A 20000-nucleotide genomic window follows, 5' to 3' on the forward strand; every position below is an offset into this window, starting at 1 on the left:
TTTAAAAAAAGAATAAAATTATCTTTTACAATGTAACAGAAAGTCTCTATCAATTTTCAAATGTTGTCAACGTTAACATGCTCTGATTCTAGTCTTTAAAGTTATCATTCTGGTCACTAGTCCATGTTGTCTATCAAATGTTTTATCGTCCTGAAATACAGCAATTGAATTAACCATTTAATTTCTCCATGGCTATTTTCACAATTTGATCAGTCATTTCCCTGATTGTAGGACTTCCAATAATGTGAAACTGGCAGCTCCCTGTTTGGTCATAATGTTGGCCAATTGTAAAAGAGCCAGGGATCCATTTCAACGATTTGACTTCACCTGTCTTAAGTTCTTCCTGAATTGCGGCAATGTCTATTTTCAATCGTTTATTACGAACAAGTCTTGTGGACTGCCTCCATTACACTTCTATTGTCAATGAATACTTGTATGTCAATATCAGTATCTTCTAACCCGAGTATCTTCTTCAACATATGTCTAAAGTAAATACCCGCTTCTAGTCCTTCTTGAAGTCCTAGTGCCTCTGCGGCAATAGTGGAACACACTACTATGCATATTTTATTCGCTTTAGATCTTATGGGACAACAGTGTCCAAATTTATCCATCAACCAAACAATATGTGCTAAGGTGCTCCCACTGCCGTCATTAATGTTCACTAACAAAGCATCAGAAAATACTACTACACAGACTTTACCCTTCAACTTTGAATTTGCATTGTTAATTTCCTTATGGTTTTATTTGCCCTTAACAAGTCTTTTTCAGACCCATTTTAAAGTTTTGTGCTTAATGCAATCATCTCAAACGCCATGTCTGGCCTAGAACCCTGTACAACCAATTCAGCTGCCCAAATATTTTTCTCAAAACTGTTTGTTCAGACTCATTTATTGGGTCTTGGCTGAGTACAATATGACTTCTACCAGGTTCATGCCACTTGTGTAATTTCCAAGTTTATGTGGCTGTGCAAGGTTCCAGGATGTCTGGAACACTGAGTTGTTCCTTTTAAATGTACATTTGTATACTGGAGTTAAACTACTTGTTCTGCTAAGTGCTTGTCTGCTTCTCTTGCTCTGTTGGTTTACCTTTAATTAAAAATTACTTGAAGAACGCATATACTCTCAATCCTGTGTATTTTAATGTTTATGTTCTTCACTTCTTTTATAAGAAGTATGAGGCAAGGGGGACCTTTAATACTTAGTATGACATCAAACACATAATCTCATGTTTAATACATACTATAATACCACATCCTACAGTATATTTCAATCCATTCTATTCACTACAAAATCAATAAGTTGTATAAGGATACTATAACACACCTTTATTTGAAATAAACTTTATTTGACTTGATTCTTGACCTTGCCTATTTTTTTTATAAAGGAGCCGGGGGCAAAGACCTGAAGGAGGACTAGTACCCCTTGCCCGCCCCACTAACAGCCATGACATCAAAACGCATATCAAAATAATTACCAGCATTATCATATATTTAAACTATATCTGTCCTCTATGCTTCCACCCTCTGCTCCCGTCCCTCTTCCAACAATGGGCTGAGACCACTATCACCTATGGACCATTAACATTCTGCTTGGCAAATGCTGGGTTAGCAGAGCCACCCGCAGAAGTTAACCTATCTGACCATCTTTAGACAAAGGAGTGAGACCATTATCCACCTTCCGACCTTAGCATTTTGCTTTGTGATTCTTCAGAGTTGTCTTCAATAAAATCTTCTGCTGGTGATTGTCGCCCCGGTCACTCCAGCTTGCTGACTAAGCACCATCACTCAATGGCCAAGGGGCAAATACATATAGCCCCACCTGCTGCCCCCCCAACCTTTGCCAACCCATCCATCTTTAACTAAGGCATCAAACATTTCTAGATGGCATCTACTTTAGTGCCAGAAAATAAACAAAAAAGTGGTATTCAATAGCAACCAACAGCAGAAAATAACCTTTTTGTAAACCAGCATTTACACTGTTGAAAAATCTCCACTAATATGTGCAGATTTATTATTCAACACACGCACACAATGTCTGTTCTATAAGAAATTCGAGTTAATGTGTTGCAATTGGCATAAACATGCTTATTATAAATTTCATTTTCATTTGAAGTAAACAATATGTGATTGTGCTAAGTACTTTTCTGCTTCTCTTGCTTTGCTAGTTATACTTTAATTAAAATAACTTGATCAACCCATATACTCTCAACGCATACTTGCCACAATCTCACATTAGCCAGGGAACAAAACATCTCTAGCCACCGTAACTCCATGTTTGTTTAAATCAGTTTTATTTTACAGGTCATCACTGAGTCTTCACAACTACTTTATGTACTGATCTGCCCCTCTGACCTTTCAGGGGAAAACATTAATTTTGAGCCAAAGTAGGTCAAATTTACCCTGGCTGCCCAGGTATTCACCTCCTTTAAGGCTGCTCTAGACATCAACAGTGTCGACCCGAACTTCAGAAGGGTTTTTCCCAGCAGGTTGAGCGCACTAAGTACCACTGTCCTGGGACACTTCAATTATCTTCATAAGGCCATCCCCATGAAAATACTTGTTTGCATCGCTGCTCCAGGTCTGCCCCTGTCGTCCTCCTTGTTGCCACTTCTGTTGCCCCCGCTGCTCCCGTACTAATCACCGACATATAAGATCACTTTTTTTTGTACTATTTGGGATGTTGTCTTTTCTAACAAAAATCGTTAAGAGTGCATTAAAAGCAGAATCAAAGGTGCTCATTACAGTCTCTTGTTCCTATTCTGTGTATGAGGGAATGAATCTATTTCAGTCCCTTCAGTCTTCCTTTTATAAGAAGTATGAGGCAAGGGGACCTTCAATACTTATTATGACATCAAACATTATCTCATGTTTAATGAATCCTTTGAAATCACAACCCCATTCTATTTCATTAGATTCTATTTCACTACAAAATCAATAAGCTGTATATGGATACTAACACACCTTTATTTAAAATGAATTTTATTTGACTTGATTCTTGACCTTGCCTATTTTTTTTAATAAAGAGCAGGGGACCAAGACCTGAAGGAGGACTAGTACCCCCTTGCCCGTCCCACTAACAGCCCTGACATCAAAGTGCATATCAAAATAATTACCAGCATTATCATATATTTAAAGTAAATCTGTCCTCTATCCTGCCATCTCTGCTCCCGTCTCTCTCCCGACGATGGGCTGACACCACTATCAGCTACAGACCATAAGCATTCCGCTTGGCAATTTCTGGGTTAGCAGAGCCACCCGCAGAAGTAAACCTATCCGACCATCTTCGGACAAAGTAGTGAGACCATTATCCACCTTCCTACCATTAGCCTTTTGCTTGGTGGCATCTGCTTTAGCCAAGGGCCAAACATCTTGTTAACCACCATACCTCCTTAGCCAATGGGCTTACATATCTAGCCTCCCTTTCATCCACTGCCTTAATTAAAGTCGAAACCCGATGGCTCAAACTCGCCGGGACCGACACAATTGTTTGAGCCATCAATAATTCCAGCCATCCGATTTCTAATATACTTTTGTTTTCTACCAGAAGTCTGCAATACATTTGCACCTCCTGTTGAATAGTATTCATACTGCCTTAACTATGTACTACTTTGTTCTACATTCCTCTTTTGAATTAATAAGAACCAAATAAATACTTAATAATGTGATTCAACAATATGAACAACAGTTACACATTCAATCAAACAAATATCATATGGTAAATTATATCAGCACATTTTAACGTAGCACATATACAGGTTCAAGTAACAGCGAATTAAGAAACACACAATAAATCATCAGCACTATTTAGTATTTACACATCAATTAAATATAAAACAGCACTACATTTATAAATTTATGTTGTTGTTTTTTTTAGAATGACATTATGCCAGTCTGGTCTGCACTCCTTAGTGGCCTTCAAGAAACTTTCTATTCCACCTGGATTGGTACTGGGGCCTTCTCTAGATTGCTCAGCAAGAATATATTTAACTGTTTCATCCATAATAATCTATACAAATTGTTAACTTTTACTCAAAACAATTAACGATTGAGTTATTGACATGTTTGCAACCGATGTGATATCAATAACAGCGTGCCTTTTATCAAAAGGTCCTTATCGATTAACAGTTCTATACGACCCAAAGCGAGTTCGAGCAAACAGAACAAAAGAACACGTGAACACAGTGACTGGGACTGTGAAAACAGTTCGAGCCGTCCGACAAAAATCTATATAAACATATAGCAAAAAAAAACAGTGCTTCAAGGAGAGTTCGAGCCAACTGGAAATTCAAGCAAAGTGAGTTCGAGCCATCTGGTTTCGACGTTATATCACAAAGCCAAAGATGTATGGTCTCCATCTGCCTTGATCACTGTTCTTGTTTTCTTATCGCTTTGTTTTCATTATAAACCAAAGATGTAACAATGATATATTTATACTTATATTAGAACAACAAAACTGTACATTTAAATCGCCCTGTTCAGATTTTTTAAGACCGAGCACAGTGGCAAGACATAAAATAAGACTTATACTCCTTCATTCATCTCATCTTCCGCTGTGGTCTCGTCTCTAGGACATAGGTCGCCAGCTTCTTCCAGGCGTCTCGGTTCTGGGCGAGTCTTTTCAGCTGTCCCCACGTTTTGCCCATGTGACCAGCATCTGCATCCAGGTCGCTGCGCCAGGTGTTTCTGGGCCACCCTCTCCTATTCCCTTGGGGGTTCCAGGTGAGTGATTATCTTGTTCTCTTATGCATCGCCAATGTCTCTGAAGGATGTCTTCTTCAACGGGCTACTGCTCTGTTCTTCTCCATAATACTTCGTTGGAATCTTGAGGATCTTACTGAGGAAGTTGTTGATGAAGACCTGTATTTTGTTTATGGTGGTGACAGTGGTTTGCCAAGTCTCAGCTCCATAAAGGAGTATTTGCTTCAGAAAAGTATTGAAGAGCCTTATCTTGGTGATGTGCCAATTGCGCTGGATCCCCAGATGTTCTTCAGCTGCTGGAAGGCTGTTCGTTCTTTACCGATGGGGTTCTGACTTCTTCATCCTTTTCTTCATAGTTGTACAGAATGCTGCTGAGATAGGTGAGGCTCAGTCTACCCTCTCCAGCGTCTCGCCTTGGACTGTGATGGGTGTGTTGTTGGATGCGTTAGTCTTGCCCTTCCCTCTTTCCCTCTGTTGATGGTGAGGCCCAGTCTAGCTGAGTTGTCCGCAACCATGTTTGTCTTTACCTGCATCTGTTGTTGGGTGTGGGAGAGAAGTTGGCAAAGTTGAGGTTGTCCAACTGTTGTCCACTGGATTATGTTCCGTTGTATTCTGTTGAGGTCTTCATTACCAAGTCTTTGGCCAGCAAGAACAAGAAAGGACTCTGGTTTTCACTTTGAAGGCGTGGGTGATCTCTGTTGGCCATCTTTCTTGGCACTCTGTAGTGTCTCAGTAGTCTCCATGGGGACTCCATGCAATACTCATTACCAGTCCCATTTGTAGACTCCATGGGGACTCCATGCAATACTCATTACCAGTCCCATTTGTAGACTTTTGACCAAATTGCATATCAAAATAATTACAAGCCAATTTATGATTGAGTCTGAACCAATTACATTGTAAACATAAAGAGTTTAACATTATCTTAAAGCCAAAACAACCCCAGCCATCCATACATAATATACTTAACAGTTACGTAAAAGTTATATATTAATATATTTATTTAAAAAAAAAACACAATGTGTTGATTTTGTCTTAACATGATTAACTGCAATTCTATTAGTTTAAATAGTATTTGCCATAAACTTTGAAAGTCATTTTGAGGGCTATCTATGACACATGTGTACAGCATTTTGTTTGAAGTAAGTCAGTTACATACATCAATTTACCAACTAAACATCAATTGGTGAATTACAGACCATTCATAAAAAAAAACCATGGTATCAAGACAACCAAGTCACATTATTATAAATCCCTAGTATGTTTTCTCAATATGTTGTGCACTTGACATTTTCATGTCTTGACACCAGTGTTTGTTTACTGCCTGTAACCATTTTACTGTCACTAACAATACAATAACAGTATTTTTCCCATGAAAAAATCATGCACACCGTTTATATCCTTTAGTTCTTTGGAAGGAAAATAAACATAATAGTTTCTGAATTTAGAACAGCAAGTGGGAAAATATATTGTTTATAGTAAAAAAATAATTAGAGCAACTGTAAGCAATTAAATATAATTACCCAAATATAATAAATATTGCATATTGAGAATAATAAATCTTACAATTAATTCATAAAAGCAGAACTAACCAACCAAGCATATGTCTGTATGTTTTCAATGAATGTTGGCTGATGATGAAAATTGTTGTGCAAAAGAATAACACCTACATTGTAGGTATTGCTTGCGCATTACTGAGGCAAACATCTAATTTCTATACAGTGCATAATTATCCCTCGCCGGCAGAGGGATATTGTTTTTGCATGGTCCGTACGTCCGTCCTTCCGTCTGTCCGGCACTTTTGTGTCCAGAGCCATATCTTGGAAGTGCTTTGGCAGATTTCATTGAAACTTGGTATGAGTATATATATGGATAAGAGGATGATGCAAGACAAATGGCATTGTACACCATCTGTTTATAACAGAGTTATAGCACTTTATATATATATATTCTGTGCCAATGGAGCATATAGGGGTATACGTCACGTCTGTGACAAAGCTCTAGTTTGGCGGGGCATATCAATTCAACAAATTTTCTTGTTTATTCTTTAATCCTCTTTCATTCTTGAAACCAATAATGCTTATCATGGCCTTACATGTCGGTAAAGGCTGGTGTGTACACAAGGAGGGATTCGCAACGTGTTCTTATGCCCCTGAAGATGGGCATATAGTGATTGCACTGTCCGTCTGTCTGTCAGTCCGTCCGTCTGTCTGTCTGAAATTCTGTCACACCTTGCGCGTAAGTTTTGTGTTTAGGTTTCGAAAAATGTGGAAAAGGGGACATTAGTCATTGTATGGTGACAATCCTTGTTGATGATGGTGTTGTTGAAGAGATTTGTTGGGCGTCAAAATAAAACAAATAAAAAATATAATAAATAAATAAATAACATTATAAAAACACAAAGAGGCAAATTACACAATTATAGAAGTTGATCATTACTGGCATACATTTCATTTAAATTGAACATTAAGGTCATTTATGATCGCTTTAATTAACAATTAAAATATCTTCACAAGTATATTGTGATGGGCTATTTAAGTTGTATTATTGTGTTGGACTTGACGATTGTTTTTAAAAGGTATGTTCAAGAACATGTAAACTGATAAAGACTGTAAATAAATGCAACCAAACAGCATGTTCCTTAAACTGTTGAAACAGTTTTCATGATTTGGAGAACCAAATTCTCCTAACTGACATACCCAGTTGTGATAATGTTGGTATTGATGATACTTATGTTATGAATGTAATATTGCATTTTTTATTTTTCGGCGTGCAATCTACAAACAGATTTCACATTTGCATTATATGTTATTCCATCGACTTTCATTTTTTGGGAAGTATTTGGTATGAAAAGGGATACTACAGTTCGTTTAGCATCGATGTTTACTGCGTATTCAGCATGAAACAATTGTATCTCTAATGATAAGGCTTGAGAGATAGAGCAGTTTCATACTTAATTCTCAACATCAATACAGTTTGTGTGTGCCCTTTATATTCAGAGGATTTTCAGCGCCCGAGCGTTTGAACTTAAAGGCTATGTTATCATATTTAGTTATTATTACCATATTGCTGTCTGTGTACTAGTATATTTTAGTTCATAAAAGTATCGTTTTTTGATATCCTGATTTTAGTTTTTGCCAAACCATATTTAATTGTTTTCGAAATTGAACATTAAACATGTAAAAGCATAAAGTTTTAAACAAGCTGTTGTTCAAGCCATTAAATCGTGACCACACTTTTAGCATTGCATTCCAAGCCCCAAGGTATCAGGGTGAGTTCGCGCAGTCAGTGCAGGGATCTTTATATAATATAGACGGTATCGCATGAACTAGGTGTACTGGGATTTTATTTAGACCAGATGTTAAAAGAAGATATTCGCCGATATAATTATGGTATCTCAATAAAAGATTCTTAATGTGTTTTTAACAAAACCATGATAAATATTATGTTTGATTAATTCAACAAGAGTTACCCCACCATATTGAACAATGTATTGAGCATGAGCTAGATGATTCCCGATACTGTTAATAATCGAATCAAAAAGCAATGCCTGACAAACCACAAAATAGGTTTGTCCACAGAACGAGCAAATTAATATTTAAAATATGTACAGATACTTCCTGTGTGGCCGGTTGACTAACATGTTTTAATTTAAACTTCCATTCTTCTTTTTTTTTGTATCTATAGATATATGATTAGCAGTATGTAATCATGTAAAGTAAAACGTGTAAATATCCCGTACTGCGTGAAATGCAGCTAAAAACTGCACAGAAAAAGATATATGCTAATCTTTGATTTCATTCTTTAAATTCTTTACCTTTCACCAAGTCCAACCACAATTAAACGCCGTATATCTTTTTTAAAGATATTTCTTGTATTTCTTTATAGGATGATGATGATGATGATGATGATGATGATGATGATGATGATGATGATGATGATGATGATGATTATGATGATGCATATGATGATGAAGATAATTAAACAAATAATTTGATTTCTTAATTCGATAGATGATGGTAATGGTGATGATGACAAAGATAATAATAATGATGAAATGAAGGAAACAATGCGGATGATAATAAGACTCCTGATTCATTTCTTGTGTTAAATGGAAAAAAAATGCATTTAATTATTTTTTTCTATTAACAAATGCATAGCAAGTCATAAAAACTTGAACAAAGTTGCTGTGAACAAAGTTCACATAATAAAGTACGTAGCCATGTTTTATGGCTTTCAATTTATTTTTCCACAACATAGAAATATAATATTTTTATACAAACATTAAATCTTTTATTAAAGTATGATTTTATAATCAAAATTACAAGATTATTCAGTTTATTTCTTGTTTTATCCCAGTCAAAGAATTATTTACTTATGTTTAGAAAGTCATTAATCAGTTTATAAGTAAAAATACAAATTCCATCAGGTATTTATATTTCAAGTTCTTATTTTATTTTAAAACACAAAGGTCATTACTATTTATTTGTTTATGGTATATCTTATCCAACTTCACCTACTCCATTGCCGTTAATCACAGGCACCACCTCTTTTTGAGATGCACTCATACACAAGCCAATGATATTTCCAAGGGGTTGCTGATGACTGAAAGTTTTTTTTAAATACATGCAGAAATCTACAAGGTTAATAGGTTTTATATGTTTTTCAACATATTTCGTATAAGTTTCAAAATCAGACAATTTAGTGCCATTCAACGAAGATTTGTTGAACCACAAAATAAATGTACAGAAACATATAATCACAACCCATTTGGAAATGTTTGGGAAATGTATAAGTTATGACAAGGTGGAGATTTTAAAAGCAAATCTATGTTTTTTCGCCTGTGTGACCAGCAGTTTTCCACCCAATTAAATCGCTAACAACATCAAATGATTGCTAATAACATAAACAAATTGCTGCATTAACAACAACTAAGTCTTTTTTCCGATCTTAAATATACTTTTGCATTCTTCAAATAGAGATGAAGCCCTTATGCCAAGGAGGTGTCACCAATGCACAATACATGGGTCAACAGTCGTATCACAATAATATCATCTCATGACTTTCTGTAATTTGAAAGATAATGTTCCTATTTAATTTAATTTTTTATTTTTCAATGTTAATGCTTGAACCTAAATCTTTACTGAACATACATGTACACACTACTTATTAAATAGTTGGTTCCTTATGTATTTAAATATTAACATCATCATATTTTCCATATACAACGTTCGTTTGATCTGAAAAAATTTGGATTAACGTATTTATACTGAAAAAAAAATCATATTTAAAAAAACAATATCTATCAAATTAAAGTCATGTGATGATATAATTGTGATACAACTGTCAAAGCATATAGTGCATTGGCACCACCTCCTGTTCTCAGCGCCACCTCCTTGGCATTGGCTCCATCTCTTTTGGAAGAATGCACAAGTACCGATTACATGGGCAATGAGCCTATGTTTTTGTTAATGAAGCAACTTGTTTACTTTATAAGCAATCGTTTGATGTTGTAAGCGATTTAATTGGAAGGAAATTTTCTTGTCACACAGGCAAAAATATATTTGCTTTTAAAATCTCCACCTCGTCATTATGTATACATTTCCCTCATGTTTCCAATGGGTTGAGATTGTATGAATCTGTACATTTGTAGATGAATTAATCTTTTCCAAATCGCCCTTAATTGACAAATTTCGAAACTTATTCGAAATATGTTGAAAAACATGTAAAACCTACTAAACCAGTGAAATTGTCCATGTATTCTTAAAACTTCGGGACGTAAGCGCCACCTCAGAAGTATCATTGGATCCTTTATTAGTGCATTACAAAAAAAGCGGTGGCACCCATGATTATAAATGGCAGTGTACTCATGAAGTCCATTTAAGCACAAATATGGTGCTTGAATTGTTTCCCATATCCCTATTTGGTTTTGTCTGTACATGTATGTCAAAAGATCAACCCTTTCAGTGCTGGAATCGAATTTTGGCGTTTCATCAGGATCGCAACTGTTTGCTATTATGATGGTAGTCTTTAAAAAAAAAACGAAGAAAATGACAGTTTTAAAAATTATGCAGACGGTATTTTAGCAGACGACAAAAATCCCAGCATGCAAATGCTAAATGAATCTATAACAGTAAATGAATCCATAACAGTATTCTCATTTTGATAAGCTTTGATAGATTTGATTGCAGTGCAAAACCTAATATATTTATCAATATAATTTTAATTTATTCATGCTTGAAGGTTTGCTACTAAATGTCGGTTAAATAGTAAGGATCTAACATGAGTTGTGACATTTATTACAATCTTTTATGAAACAAGTTTAGAAATTAATTTTAAAAAGAAACATTCTTTATAAATGTCTTATACAAAACATGTTGATAAATACAAGTTTGCCAAGTATATCTGCATTTGATTTGGTGAAGTAAAATAAGCCAATAAGAATGCTATGAAAAAATTATGTTGACAAATATTTTGAAACTTACACCAGTAAAGAAGCTTGAAGTGTCACATGCATTGTGCAATGATGTGTACTTTTAGCTGTTTTACAGATGTGGTCCATGTTGCCCTGCATTATCCCTTTCAGTGCGGGAACCGAATTTTGAAGGCCTTTGCAAACAGTTTGGATCCAGATGAGATGCCACAGAACATGGCGTCTCATCAGGATCCAAACTGTTTGCTATTCTGATAGTATTCTGTGAAAAAAATCGAAGAAAATGCTAATTTTAGAAATTCAGCAGACGACATTTTAGCAGACGACAAATTTCCCAGCATGCAAAGGGTTAATACCAGAATGTGTCATCATAAGCTCATAAATTGCACAAAACCTTAACATAAATACAAATATGTTGCTAATTATATGTTGGGAAATAGCTACACATACACAACATTTACTTTGTGTTGCTTTTTATCTTCTTCTACAAAGAAAACATTTTGGGTCATCGTTTGTTTTATACCTTTATACTAATATATTTAATGAATTCACAATTGAACTTATGGTAAAAAAGTCACGGTGCAAATTTAAAGGCTGTATGCATTACAGGCATATACATCAGCATGAATTAAAGTTTCATGTTCCTTCATTTAGTTTTCGTATGGTCGAAAATTTCTGTTAAGTAGCGACTTTATTGTTTTTATGATTAAATTTCTTCATGTGGTCATCAGTCTAAGTGTTCGGGGTTTCAGTTCAGTCTGAGTGTTCAGGGTTTCAGTTCAGTCTGAGTGTTGGGGGTTTGAGTTCAGTCTAAGTGTTGGGGGTTTCAGTTCAGTCTAAGTGTTGGGGGTTTCAGTTCAGTCTAAGTGTTGGGGGTTTCAGTTCAGTCTGAGTGTTAGAGGTTTCAGTTCAGTCTGAGTGTTGGGGGTTTGAGTTCAGTCTAAGTGTTGGGGGTTTGAGTTCAGTCTAAGTGTTGGGGGTTTCAGTTCAGTCTAAGTGTTGGGGGTTTCAGTTCAGTCTAAGTGTTGGGGGTTTCAGTTCAGTCTAAGTGTTGGGGGTTTCAGTTCAGTCTAAGTGTTGGGGGTTTCAGTTCAGTCTAAGTGTTAGAGGTTTCAGTTCAGTCTGAGTGTTAGAGGTTTCAGTTTAGTCTAAGTGTTCAGGGTTTCAGTTCAGTCTGAGTGTTGGGGGTTTCAGTTCAGTCTAAGTGTTGGGGGTTTCAGTTCAGTCTAAGTGTTGGGGGTTTGAGTTCAGTCTAAGTGTTGGGGGTTTCAGTTCAGTCTAAGTGTTGGGGGTTTCAGTTCAGTCTAAGTGTTGGGGGGTTTCAGTTCAGTCTAAGTGTTGGGGGTTTCAGTTCAGTCTAAGTGTTGGGGGTTTCAGTTCAGTCTAAGTGTTAGAGGTTTCAGTTCAGTCTGAGTGTTAGAGGTTTCAGTTTAGTCTAAGTGTTCAGGGTTTCAGTTCAGTCTGAGTGTTGGGGGTTTCAGTTCAGTCTAAGTGTTGGGGGTTTCAGTTCAGTCTGAGTGTTGGGGGTTTCAGTTCATTGTGTTGGGGGTTTCAGTTCATTGTGTTGGGGGTTTCAGTTCATTGTGTTGGGGGTTTCAGTTCATTGTGCTGGGGGTTTCAGTTCAGTCTGAGTGTTGGGGGTTTCAGTTCATTGTGTTGGGAGTTTCAGTTCATTGTGTTGGGGGTTTCAGTTCATTGTGTTGGGGGTATGAGTTCATTGTGTATTATTTTGAAAGGTGTTGATACTAAAAACATAGTGGTTGTTTTTTTTCTTCTTCTAGTTTTCTCTCCGTGATTGATTTCCTATTCTTTAAATTTGTGTATTTATTTTCTTTACAATTATAGATATGAATCATTCACATTTCTTCCCTTTGATATGGCAAGTATCATAATCCGTTGTCTCTTAACTTTTGTATTTGATATTTGATTCCTGGGCAGCAAAATTTCAATACTGTGTCAACTGTGTGTGTTTTTGTTTGTTTACTACTTATAGTGAACTAGAAAATTTCTATAATGATATCCTTCTATTGTCAATTATTCTGGATATCCCTTTCTTACGCACAATTTGAGTTGTGTTTTGACTTATTAATAAAAAATAAAAATCGTGCAATATTATGAGTATTCAGTGTCCTTGAGATGTTTGTGTCGTTTTAATTCTTTTTGACCCATAAATGGGGTTGATGGAGGGAACAGAAATTTGGATATGTTAATAATGTTTGGGAGGGAAAGGAATCTGGGATTTGCCAATTAATAACAATTCTTTAGTTTTATCCACAGAACCAAGTAATTTACCAAGTATTATACCTTATAAAAAAATAGTTCTTTTTTCAATTACTCAATCAATAGGTAATTTGATTTATTACATTATCAATCCAAATTTATCAAATTTTTGTCATAGTGTAATTTCATCACTATTTTGGTAATAATTTTTTTTATTATTATATAAAGGCAACTTATTTGTTAATCTGTAACTCATTACTGAGGTAGGATCAGTTATTTAAGATATTTCACATTGGTGTAGGCTTATAACAACAAGCTTTTATTTCATATGTTAATTTCTTATACACTACTTATTATCTGATGTTTTGAATATGATAAGAATATTTAGTTTTTATGCCCCCGGTAGGATGGCATATAGTGATCGCACTGTCCGTCTGTCTGTCTGAAATTCCATCACACTTTGCATTTAGGTTTTGCGTTTAGGTTTTGCGTGAAGGTTTCGATTTAATTCTTTCTTTTTTTTTCAAAGCAGCGCAGTAGGGGGCATTGTGTTTCTGACAAAAACATCTCTTGTTCAAATAATTTTGGTATTCAATAATTTTATTAATGTGAACATTTAAACTTATTGTTTCATAATTGTTAATTCAGTGTGTGGTGTGGAGGCTGAGTATATTTATTTATAATATTGGTAAGAAACTATGTCAAATGTAAACTTTTTGTGATTTTGTTTGGAAATGATAAGAATATTAAGTTTATCAAAACATGTTGGTATTCAATCATTTAAGTAACTCTGTTCATAATTTGGTGGCTCTGGTGTGTTGGGTATAGTTTAGGTTGTATGTACAAATTTAGAAGCTGAGTATATTTATTCATAATATTGTTAAGAAACTATGTCAAATGTAAACTTTTTGTGATTATGTTTGGAAATGTTTGAAATGATAAGAATATTCAGTTTTTCAAAACATTTTGGTATTCAATCATTTTAGTAACTCTGTTAATAATTTGGTGGCTCTGGTGTGTTGGGTATAGTTTAGGTTTTATGTACAAATTTAGAAGCTGAGTATATTTATTCATAATATTGTTAAGAAACTATGTCAAATGTAAACTTTTTGTGATTTTGTTAGGAAATGTTGGAAATGATAAGAATATTTATTTTTTCAAAACATTTTGGTATTCAATCACTAAGTAACTCTGTTAATAATTTGGTGGCTCTGGTGTGTTGGGTATAGTTCAGGTTTTATGTACAAATTTAGAAGCTGAGTATATTTATTTATAATATTGTTAAGAAACTATGTCAAATGTAAACTTTTTGTGATTTTGCTTGGGAATGTTAGAAATGATAAGAATATTTAGTTTTTCAAAACATTTTGGTATTCAATCATTTAAGTAACTCTGTTAATAATTTGGTGGCTCTGGTTTGTTGGGTATAGTTTATGTTTTATGAACCAATTTATTTATGAAACTATGTGGAAATTGAGAATGAAGTTGCATTTGTCCCAATTTCTGGATTGAACGGAGACAACATGATTGATTCAACAGATAAGATGCCCTGTTACAAGGGATGGGCCTTTGAGAGGAAGGAAGGCAATGTGTCTTGAAAGACCCTGTTTGAGGCTTTCGCCTTGACCATACTAGAAGCCCCTGCTCTGCCACTCCAGGACGCCTACAAAATTGGAGGTATTGTAACAGTGCCAAGTGGGGACTGGTATCCTCAAGCCCGGCATGGTGGTCACATTCTCCCCTGCCAGCATCACCACTGATGTTGGATTCAATGTCAACAACATCTCTGTCAAGGAAATCAGAACAGGAAACGTCACTGGCGACTCCAAGAACGTATTTTTTGCTTACCAAACACTTTTTGTATATAAATTGTTACAGCATTTTTTGTTATGTCTTTCATGTAAATATATTTTGCTTGTCTTGTGATGTAGATGTCAAAGATACCATGGTAAGAAATCTTGTTGGCCTGAACCACCATAGAGATTTCTTCCATGGTATCTCTGACATTTACATTGCAGACATTTTTAGTTATGTGTAAAGTCAGTTTGTATTTTGTTTGTCTTGTGATGTAAATGTCAGAGATACCATGGTAAGAAATCTTGTTGGCCTGAACCACCATAGAGATTTCTCTCATGGTATCTCTGACATTTACATTGCAGACATTTTTTGTTATGTGTAAAGTCAGTTTGTATTTTGTTTGTCTTGTGATGTAGATGTCAGAGATACCATGGTAAGAAATCTTGTTGGCCTGACCAACCATAGAGATTTCTTCCATGATATCTCTGACATTTACATTGCAGACATTTTTTGTTATGTGTTCAGTCAGTTTGTATTTTGCTTGTCTTGTGATGTAGATGTCAGAGATACCATGGTAAGAAATCTTGTTGGCCTGACCAACCATAGAGATTTCTTTCATGATATCTCTGACATTTACTTAGCAGACTTTATAACTTACTGACTATAAAACATTTGTCAAAAGCTTAACTCTTTTTTTTATATCTTTAAACTTTAACACCAACAACAAATTGACTCATTTATTTTTTTTTGCAAATTAGACATCTCCCATTATTCAAATCATTATGTAGAAAAAAGTACCTGTTTTTTTTTGTTTTTTTTTATTAAGCTGTGGGTTTTTACAAGTTGTAATATTTTTTTTGGTATGAAATTAAAGATTTTGACAAAAAACAGCTTTGTTCTTATATTCATTGGAAAAATTATTCCAACAAATAAACTGCTTTATTATCCTGTGGTCTAGCTAAGAAATCAGTGGTACAAAAGAAGCCTTACTTCTTACATGCAGATGTATGACTACATTGTAACTCCAATTAAACCCTTTGCATGCTGGGAAATTTGTCATCTTCTAAAATGTCGTCTGCTGAATTTCTAAAATCATAATTTTCTTCATTTTTTTCAAAGACCACTATCAGAATAGCAAAGAGCTTGGATCCTGATGAGACGCCACGTTGTTTGACATCTCATCTGGATCCAAACTGTTTGCAAAGGCCTTCAAAACTCAGTTCAAGCACTGAAAGAGTTAATGGATCAGGGGATCCAAGGCATGAAACTGGTTATACACTGGTTTTAAACTGACTGTGTTATTACTTCAGTGCAAATATATTGCCATGATGTGCTGACATATTGTCAGGTGTAAATACATACGGAATATTACGCTAGTCAATTGTTCAAAGAATTTGTATCACTCAAGTGGCTTGTGTGATGACGTATCACACGAGAGGCGGAGCCTCGAGTGTGATGCGAAATAGCACAAGCCACGAGAGTGATACAAACTCTTGGAAAAATTGACTAGCGTAATATTCCTTTTATTATATACAACAACTAACGAAAACAGTTAACAAATGTATTTTTTACTTTAACAAAACAATGACTAAAACGGTATGCCATAGTTTATTTAAGACTTGTATGAATACAGTTTATGTAAATTAACGTGTTAACATTCGAACCGGGAAAACACAGGTTTCCGACATGCTTACCTTATTGCCATCGTTAATCCAATTTTTATAACAATTAAGTTGACAACTTTAATCAGATTTGCAAAAACGTTTAAACGATATGCACTTCCACTTCTAACTTTCATGTCTTTATCGAAACTTACTTTAAACCACACTATTTTATTGTATTCCTATCGAAATATACATTTATGCATGATAAACACACACTCCAAAATACGTTTTTAACACATAGTTTACTGTTAAAAAACACCACGTCCAACATGTCCTGGTTACAGAGTTCAGATAAAACTATTGTGTTTTGTCACAGAAATGACGTCACACAGTTTACTTCGTAATATATTTCGTAATATAAAATATTTCTATTTTCGGTGCGTGTAATGTGACGTCATTAAATGGGTCAAAGCAGTCCATCTAGTATGGTAATACGGAATTGGAAACAGCGAGTAGCGTAATACAGGATTTTTCATTTCAACGATTGATACAACCTGTATTTTGTTAAAAACATTAAACAGGTATATAATAAATGCATATAAGCCTAAGCCTTTAAATATCTGGATAAATACTCCCTTTCTAGTTAATATGTATATATTCTTTATTTATCTGATAATCCTATATAATCACAACTTCAAAATAAAAATAATCTACCTGGCCAATACTGACCATAAGTGTATTTAAGAATTTTATAAACACAAACATATACCATTTTTCAGAAGTGCAAAATTGTAAAATGAATTATGGGATGGGGTATTTCTAATTAAACATGTGCAATTCAGGTAACATGATTTGCACACATCGGGCAACGCTCAGATAAAAAATTATAACAACCAATTGAAAAGTTGATTTTATTATAATCAAATGCAACATGTAGAAATTATTTTCTGAAACCAGGTGAAAGTCAATTCTGCATACGATAAACCTGCATTTGAATGTTTCTTAATTGTCTGAATTTGATTTCCCTTTGCTGGTTATGTTAACACTTGCATTTGAGCATACTTTTTAAAAATAAATATTGTTTACACATTTGAATGAGATGAAACCGAGTAAAAGTGAATTTACAGTTACATTTAAGCAAACTATATTAAAATATTGTTTACAAATAAGAATGAAATAAAACATGACTACATAAACTTCATAAACAAAAGCTGTCCAACGAACGATAGCATATAAATAGTAACACCGTAAGACTGTAAAACACTCATAATTAAACACATGCTATTTTTATCTCCTTTATTTGCCTCAAACAATGGTTAATCACACTTAGACTGTCGAATGCCCCAGTGCAAGTTAACTCTTTTAGTTCTGGAACTGACTTTTGAAGGCCTTTGCAAACAGTTTGGATCCAGATGTGAGGCCACAGAACGTAGCGTCTCATCAGGATCCAAACTGTTTGATATTCTGAAAGTATTCTTTAAAACAAATCGAAGAAATTGCTAATTTTAGAAATTCAGCAGACAATATTTGAGCAGCCGACAAATTTCCCAGCATGCAAAGGGTTAATCAATTATAATATGGCAATAATCAATCACAGCGATTGACGCCTCCATGTTTGAATTCCAGAAAACATGTGCAACGGAAATGGAAGGTAATAGGAAAAAGAGATTTGTTTGTCAGAAACACAATGCCCCCTTCTGCACCGCTTTGAAGCCATAAATTTGACCTTCAACCTTGAAGGATGACCTTGACCTTTCACCACTCAAAATGCGCAGCTCTATGAGATACTCATGCATGCCAAATATTAAGTTGCTATCTTCAATATTTTAAAAGTTATGACTAATGTTAAAGTTTTCGGAAGGACAGAGAGACTGACTGATGGACAGTTCATAAACTATATGCCACCCTTCGGGGGGCATAAAAAAGGAACTAAGAAACACCTGTGTTATATTGGACTCAACATTTTATCTGATTGATTTACATGTCATTGGATTTACTGTGTAATTGCCTTTAAATGCTTTTAATGGTAAATAAGAATAATGTTTAAGGAATACATTTTCATAAATTATTATTTTATTAAAAAAGAAAATTAATACATAATTATTGGACATATTAACTGCATGTGATAGGCCTTCCAAAACATTTTAGAAAACAGCTGAGCACTTAAGACTTACAAGCCCAGTACAATGTACATGTCATGTCATTCGTATGTAATACTTTCCTTAAATAAAACAATAGATAATCAAACAACAACATTGTTAACATGACACACTTTCTGTGCATTATGTCTTACTATGAGTCTGAATTGAATCTTTTCCGAGCCTAAATAAATGAATTTTATTTAACTATTTATCATCCACAGTCGCCAATTTTTATTTAAATGTTTAATTGCACTGAATTGTTTCAAGCTTAAAAAAGTTAGCTGCCCAGCCGGACTACCAACTTTTGAAATATAGTTGCCCGGGCCAAAATCTACTCACCCTGGGCTCACGGCGAACCACTAATTTTCATCCCTGCATGCATTTTTGTGTTGTTTCAAATTAGTGACACAGTAAAACTCAAAATTCTTTTTTTAGCAATATTAATGGAACAAAATGAGAAATAGATAAATTGTTATCCCATGATGATCAACTCATTAATGAAATTACACCATATCTGATAGAGGTTGTTAACTTTTAACCGTGCTGTTTACAGCAAACAAGCTCAATTTATCAGTGTCATGTCACAAGGTGCTTCAAGCCTTTTTCTTTTGTCAACTTATGAAAGGTTAGAAAAAATGCAAAAAATGATGGGATAAATTGACTACAAGCACTGGGAATTATGGCATGTTGCAATACCAACACCCCTTTTTTATCCAGCTTGATATAGCTCCAAGAATTAAGAAATTTCAAAATTGGAATTCTCTATGGCAGCAATGATGATAGAAAAGTTCAAAGGCACAGGACTCAGGAAAAAGTGGATAACTGAGCATGAACTTAAGTATTGCATCATCAAATTTCATGGTGATTACTAATTTATAGTTACAAATAAATCACTAGAGAAATGTGGAAAAAGTTTCCTTCACAAATGCAAAACATTATATGCAGAAAAATGGCCAGACTGACAGACAAACTGAATGAGTGACAGTCCAATATAACCCCTCTTAAATCATTGTTTACAGGGCTATAAATATGTGTAGACTTAAAAACAAACTCAAAAATCTTAGATTAAACCTATTTATTTTAGTTTGATTGCAATGAAAGCCTATGGC

General features: G+C 34.7%; 1 protein-coding gene and 2 long non-coding RNA genes across 22 annotated transcripts in view; 1 reads left to right on the top strand and 2 right to left on the bottom strand.

The window, feature by feature from the left end:
- Positions 1-16028, top strand: part of LOC127862575 (uncharacterized) — a 105046-nt gene extending 89018 nt beyond the window's left edge. For all 4 annotated transcript variants that reach the window (XR_008040680.1, XR_008040677.1, XR_008040679.1 and 1 more), the window contains exon 3: positions 14183-16028. This is a non-coding gene — a long non-coding RNA (uncharacterized LOC127862575). The remainder of the gene's footprint in view (positions 1-14182) is intronic.
- Positions 1-17674, bottom strand: part of LOC127862577 (uncharacterized) — a 178451-nt gene extending 160777 nt beyond the window's left edge. The window contains exon 1 of the long non-coding RNA XR_008040684.1: positions 16841-17674. This is a non-coding gene — a long non-coding RNA (uncharacterized LOC127862577). The remainder of the gene's footprint in view (positions 1-16840) is intronic.
- LOC127862565 (uncharacterized) overlaps positions 1-20000 on the bottom strand; it is a 293520-nt gene that overhangs the window by 73653 nt on the left and 199867 nt on the right. The gene's annotated exons all lie outside the window — the stretch shown is intronic.

Source organism: Dreissena polymorpha, chromosome 16, assembly GCF_020536995.1.
Source record: "Dreissena polymorpha isolate Duluth1 chromosome 16, UMN_Dpol_1.0, whole genome shotgun sequence".
In the NCBI taxonomy this organism is placed as follows: Eukaryota; Metazoa; Mollusca; class Bivalvia; order Myida; family Dreissenidae; genus Dreissena; species Dreissena polymorpha.